The following is a 6,042-nucleotide window of genomic DNA, read 5'->3' as shown; positions in this document are numbered from 1 at the left end:
TCAGACTCCAGTGGTTTTCGCGTATTACCTCTATGCCACTCCCTGATTCCTTAGAAATCAGTTACCAGCTACACCAGTTCGTGCACAACTTGCATAAACTGCATAAAATGCGCAACGTAGCAGGAACAATTCGTCGAAACACTTCATTAGTTACGATACCTTCCAAACCATACACCCGCATCACATTCGAATAAAGAGTGTTAGATACCACGCGAAAAAAAAATCCAGCGCAGTCGACAGGATTCGAACCTGTGCGGGGAGACCCCAATGGATTTCTAGTCCATCGCCTTAACCTGTCGGCCACCACTGCACGCCTACCAAGCGCCACCTATTTTTAAAAGGCTCCTCATGAATTCATTTGTCTGTCAGACGGTGATATATATATATATATATATATATATATATATATATATATATATATATATATATATATATATATATATATATATATATATATATATATATATATATATATATATAACGTAAGAAGGTAGCGATGGTTAGGAGTTAGAAGTAGATGAGGAAGAAGTGAGAGTAGAATAAACATGGCGTATGAGCCAGGCCACGTCACCCATTCATCATAACGTCACACGAGTCGACAAGATGAAGACCTGCCAACCCCCTCATCAGTCGCTCATCATCTACGCAGTTCTCCGCATGACACCCTGAGCATACATGAACTAGGGTACAAGCGCCTAGCATTACGCATTGACCAGCATCATGTCAAAAGCATCCACTGACCTTCCCATACGCAAGTACACCGGAGCAACGGAAGATTGACCCGTACAAGACTGGTTCGACCTGTTCGAGCTCCACGCCACCGCTGCATCTTGGTCGGAACGGGAGATGGTTACAAACTTCAGCGACTACGTCACCGGTAAGGCATTTAAATTTTACCTTATCCACATATTACAGAACGACGAGTCTTGGCAAAAATATAAAAGAAGAAATGATCATCTGGTTTCAAGACTATAATGAAGTTTCAGTTACAACCAGCCATATTGATGCATTCAAATTCACTAATCACAGTCATACGCAGCCTTCACGCGTTCGAGCACAGAGCAGAAGTTTACAATTCCCGTCAGGCGAAGTCAGTCATCTGCTAATAGAAAGACATCCCAGCCGTTTTTCTACAAGGCCGAACCTTCCACCTGGTTTCCCATCTACAAAAATGTCACCAACGCTAACCTCTTCCATACAATACACAAATCAAGACAATATTCAAGCACCCAATGTACTTGACTCTTCATCTTGCTTACGTAAGCCACCACCTGGTTTTGTGCCAAGTAGCTCGTCTGGTGCTCGTCACTGTCATCGCACCCCTCAAGATATCGCCACATACGCAACTGACCACCTGAAATATTGGCCAAATAACTTGTCAAGCCACTGCAATTCCGAAAGCGATTGTACTTCAGGAACGCTTGGCTCAATTCTCCCGCAAAGAAACAAACCTACGAAATTGGAACCACGTCAAGCCATGTTTGCGGCGATGTCATTCTCAGGAACCGGACCAACCGAAAGTCGACAGGCTATGGAGTCACCATTCAATGCAAGTCTCTCCGATTGTCACAGAACGAGCGCTAAAAAATGGGCGCGCGCTCTCCCCTTGGAAGCGTGGCTTCGCCGACGAACCTCCTCGCCCCACATCGGCGGCCGAGATAGACCGCGAAAGTTCCAGAACGAAAGGGGCGTGGTCATACCGAGTTGAGTCATCGGCCGCGGAGGGCGTGCCAACCGTCTTGCCCTCTTCCCAGCCTTCGCTGCGTATCGCGCCGACGAAATGACGAGAACCGTCTGGAATGTCGCGCGGAAGGTATTTAACCGAGAAGCGGAGATGAGAGATCAGGAGAAGACGGAATTTAGCGCCAGAGTGCGTAGGGATCCCGCCGTGTAGTCGGCGAAGGTTTTATCCGTAGGGACGAAGCAGGAGATGAAGAGGATTTCCACCTGAGGGGTGAAGGCTCGAGCTACAGGCAAGAGCGTGTGTCTACCGCTATCGAGCGAGGACGCGTGGCAACAGCTGCGTGTGTGAAGCCGACGTGTTCGGGCGAAGAAGTTTGAAGCTTGGAGAGTGGCCTATTGAAGACCGGAGGTTTCCTGGAAGATAAACTTCGGCGAGGTTTCCTGGAAGAGAAACTTCGAAGGCTGCGGAACGACAACAACGCTGGACTTTGAGTGAGTGATTCTCGTAAGAGTATCATTCAGACTTTTGTTCCAAGGACTTTGGACTGAATAGGTTTTATATCTCTTTAGTCTTTGAGTGTCTTGGTTGTTTAATGCATGCGACTGCATTGTGGTGCGTATTGTTGTCTGTGTCCGTTGTTTCAAGTGTGGTTGATTGTACTGTGTAGTACGTTGTCTGTTTGGTGACGTATTGTATGTAACTATTGTGGAGTGTGCATTCTTGTGTATTGTTTTCGATCTGCCATCTTTGAGAATATAGTATTTGTTTTGTTTATCAACTCTCGGCTCTGACTTGTTCTTTGGGCCACAGCCGGCGTCCGCTGGCGCGCCAAAAAGGACCACTTCTAAATTGTCCACGCTTTCGTGGTGCGGTTCGGAGGGCCAATACTTCGGCCCTTGGAATTAGCCCGGCGATCGCCTTCCCTCATTAACGGGACTGGTGTGACACCGATAAAAACGAAACTGTATCTACTGCTTTCCTTGAAAGAAATAATGCTTGCATCCCACTCGTAACTAATGGTGGGACTACCGACAGCGTCTCTTTATTCAATGACGATGACCACCCGCAATTTTCTCAAAGCCATCACCAAACCAAGAAAATACGACGACGAATGAAAACTTCAACGGAAGCACACTCACAACTTGAACAAGTTAAAAAATTAGTGACTTTGATACAAGGGCCATTTCAAGAAGTAGGACGTTTCCGGATTAAGGAACATCGCCACAGACGCTCTCTGTGCCTGCGGTTACATAGACGACAACACTACGGAAAACGCCTAGAAAGACGCGGAAGCACTTCTTGCACGCCGCCAGCACACAGGCATCTAGCCGTCATTATCTCTCAACAAGCACGCATTCTAGATACAATGCGTCTGTCGCAGCCACGACTCGAAATCCGATGCATGATACACCCAACCTTCCAACCATACAAGGACTCACAACCTTGTTCGTTTTTCGCTACTATCCAGGCTGTGTCACCATCATTTTCCACGTCGTATGCATGGTTATGCCATCGAGGACGCAACAACCAGCCTCGTCCACTCGAGTTCTCTTAGATATGGCCGGACTGCTTCCCTCTGCTGTAGTTTTGTGCGAGTTAAGGAACTCTCTTTTGAATTAGAACTATGGTGCATTATGGTATTTTTCGCTCGCTTTAACACCCGTTTTTGTTGTTTTGTTAAGTGTCTGACGCGACTTCTTCCGGGGGAGGGGGAATCCTGTAACGTAAGAAGGTAGCGATGGTTAGGAGTTAGAAGTAGATGAGGAAGAAGCGACAGTAGAATAAACATGGCGTATGAGCCAGGCCACGTCACCCATTTATCATAGCATCACACACACACACACACACACACACACACACACACACACACACACACACACACACACACACACACACACACACACACACACACACACACACACACACACACACACACACACATATATATATATATATATATATATATATATATATATATATATATATATATATATTGTCTGTTAGATCTCATTATTATTGTGTAAAAAAAACACGAAAAACGAGCTTAAGTATGCACTTGTTTCCCTTATATATATACATATATATATATAATGAAGTCTTGGTATTCTTGGTTGCGACAGCATTGAATTGAGGAAAGACCTCGCAAACGAACGGGCAGAGCCAGTACACAGACGATGACGATGATGATGACCCAGAGTGGCAATGAGGACAAAGAGACAAGCGGATGATGGTGATTGTGATCATGCAGGGATGAGAACGATGTAAGTAACAAATGCCCACACCAATTCCCCCCACGTGGAAGCGGACACCCTGGCCGCCATAAGTAAAAGTGACGGGGAACGTCGCGTGAAAGGTTTCATGCGACAAACGTGGACAATCTCTGTGCTGCGGTAGCGACGGTCTGTTGGGGCGACGGGTGGTATCACACGATAATAACCGGCGAAGTCAGTTCTAAAACAATGTATGGCCCGATGAAGTGTGGTTGGAATTTTTCACAGAGACCGTGAGTGCGAATAGGTGTCAAAAGCAGCACCTCATCACCAGGTTGGAAAGACAACGCGGTGGGATTCGTCATAGATAATCTTCCGCTCGTGCTGTCTCGCTTGAGTATTGATGCGAGCCTGATGGCGAGACTGGGCCAGGCGGGAAATCTATTCTTCGCTAGAAGACTGACATGAATTCCAATGGCTGCTGAAGAAGGAGACGTCGAGAAAGGTAGTCGGGGTGCGTCCGTACACGAGGTAGAACGGCGAGTAGCAAGTTGTTCGCTGAAGGGCAGTGTTGTAAGCGAGTGTCAGGAATGGTAAAAGAGTATCCCAGTTTTTGTGATCGGGTTCGACGTAAACGGCTATGATGTCTGCAAGGATTCGTTGAAATGTTTCTGTGAGACCATTTGTCTGAGGGTGGAAGCTTGAAGCTGTCTTGTGAGTAGTTCCAGAAGCGCGCAGTACTTCATTTACCATTTGTGACAAGAACACTTTGCCGCGATCACTAAGCAGTACACGTGGAGCCCCATGACGCAGTATTATGGCGTGAAGAATAAAGTCTGCAACTACCACAGCTGAGCCTGTAATAACAGAGGAAGTCTCGGCGTAGCGTGTCAGGTGGTCAACGGCGGTCACTATCCTTCGTTTGCCAGCAGATGTGACGGGGACAGGCCCGTAAAGGTCAACACCTACAACCTCGAAAGGCATTGAAGGGCACGGAAGTGGCTGTAGAGGTCCAGCAGGTGCAGACGTGGGGAGTTTACGACGCTGGCATGGGTAGCAGGAACCGACGTACCGAGCTACACTAGAAGAAAGGCCAGGCCAGTAATGACATCGAATGCAGTCAAGAGTTTTTTTAAAACCAAGATGACCAGCAGTCAAGTCGTCGTGGAAGGCTTCGAGCACCTGAAGTCGAAAAGAGCGTGGCAGTACAGGAACCCAGCGCTGACCGTCAGGGTGGTAGACGTGGCAGTAGAGAACCCCATTGTCCAGCTTGAAGTACAGGAGTTGACGACGGAGTAGCGCGTTTGGTGGATGAGAAACTCCCGAAAAGTGGTCCATCATGCGTCTGCAGTATGAATCGGACCGCTGGCGGGAGATAAATGCTGGCTCGTCGTCCGAAAAGGGTTGCGTTATTGATGCGAGCGTATGAACTTTGGTAGATGTGGCGGTTGAGTTCTCACCAACGCTCATATGGGTAGTTGGAAGCGGGCAACGAGATAAAGCATCGGCGTCTTGTTGTTTTCTGCCTGACTTGTAAGTTATGTCAAAGTCGTACTCCTGCAAGCGTAGTATCCACCGGCCCAAGCGTCCGGACAAGTTCTTCAGTGTAGAAAGCCAGCATAAGGTATGGTGGTCCGTAACCGTTGTGAAGTGACGGCCGTGGAGATAAGGACGGAACTTCTGGACCGACCAAACCACAACCAAACACTCTTGCTCAGTTATAGTGTAGTTCTTTTCAGCAGGGGTGAGTACGCGACTGGCATATGCAACAACTTTCTCTAGGGAAGACTTGTCGCGTTGTAGAAGAACGGCTCCAATACCAAGGCCGCTAGCGTCGGTATGAAGGATAGTCGGTGCGGCTTCGTCAATGTGGCAGAGCAGAGGTTCAGACGTGAGTGCCCGCTTCAACAGCTCGAATGCCGTTTGACATTCTTGAGACCACAGAAAGGGGACGTTCGAAGCGAGTAGTTGGTGTAATGGAGCAGCAATAGAAGCGAAGTTCTGGATAAACCGGTGAAAATAGGAGGCGAGGCCAAGGAAACTGCGAAGCTCCTTTGGTTTTTCGGGACGCAGAAAGTGAAGGACTGCAGAAATCTTGTCATGGTCGGGCCGGATGCCATCTTTGCTAACGACATGCCCTAAGACCTT

At 47.7% G+C, this 6,042-nt stretch overlaps 1 non-coding gene across 1 annotated transcript; it reads right to left on the bottom strand.

Moving 5' to 3' along the window:
* Positions 1-228: 228 nt before the first annotated feature.
* Positions 229-310, bottom strand: TRNAS-AGA (transfer RNA serine (anticodon AGA)). Its single transcript has one exon. It is a non-coding gene; the product is annotated as a tRNA-Ser (tRNA).
* Between the last annotated feature and the right edge of the window lie 5,732 nt (positions 311-6,042).

Source organism: Rhipicephalus microplus, chromosome 6 (genome assembly GCF_043290135.1).
Source record: "Rhipicephalus microplus isolate Deutch F79 chromosome 6, USDA_Rmic, whole genome shotgun sequence".
Lineage (NCBI taxonomy): Eukaryota > Metazoa > Arthropoda > Arachnida > Ixodida > Ixodidae > Rhipicephalus > Rhipicephalus microplus.
Note: the sequence above shows the minus strand (reverse complement) of the source record. Positions and strands in the feature narration are given on the sequence as shown.